An 884-nucleotide genomic window follows, 5' to 3' on the forward strand; every position below is an offset into this window, starting at 1 on the left:
GCGCCCGGCCCATGCCTTGCCCTTTACCTCACTTCATCCCATGGTACCACCAGTAAAAATTTGACTTGTGACACCACGGCATGCCATGGATGACTCACATCCCACTCCCGGCCTCTCCTCCACCACCTCCTTTAAGAAGGTGATTGAGCCCTTCAGTTATGACCAACCCAATCCCAGATTCTAATTTTAAGAGTCTGTTTCCCGGGGCCACTTCTGGTACCAATTACTCTATCAGTCTGGATCCCAAAAAGGAACAGATGGCGCGCTCGTAATAGCATAATTTGAAGAGGACTTACGTAGCATAACTTAACAAAGGAAGGAAACAGTTACCAGAAAATGAGGACAGAGCCATGTAGATTCAGATTCAGTAAGAGACCTCAGGTTGAGGGACAAAGCAGCTAGAAACAATCTTGCAGGGAGGGAATTAGAGGCAGACAAACTCTAACTAGGGAATCAGAGGACCTTACTGTCTTCCCTCTCACTGATTTCCTTGGGGGGATCCCTGGTGAGCAAACCCAAAGGGAAGCCAGGGACCAGAGGGAATGTTAGTATGGTTCATGCAGGCCAATCTGTGGAGACAGTGAGCTTAGAGAACAGACCTGAAGATGTAGGCACCTGCTACACTCTCTATTCCATAATTAGATTAATGAGATAATGGAAAGGCAACCGGGGATCTAAGAATAAATACTTTCCCACAGAGTCTACAAAGAAGTCTGACCTTAGACCAGACTGTACAGTACTGTTAAGTGATTTTCATATCCGTTCTCTTTGCTCCTCTGATTGAAGACATGTCCCCCCACATTCCTTTATAGACAGGGTAGTGCATTGAAAGAACTGAATATGGAGACAGGTTACCTGATTTGACTTTTTTTTTTTTTTTTTTT

The sequence above is a fragment of the Colobus angolensis genome, unplaced genomic scaffold, assembly GCF_000951035.1.
Source record: "Colobus angolensis palliatus isolate OR3802 unplaced genomic scaffold, Cang.pa_1.0 Scaffold7, whole genome shotgun sequence".
In the NCBI taxonomy this organism is placed as follows: domain Eukaryota; kingdom Metazoa; phylum Chordata; class Mammalia; order Primates; family Cercopithecidae; genus Colobus; species Colobus angolensis.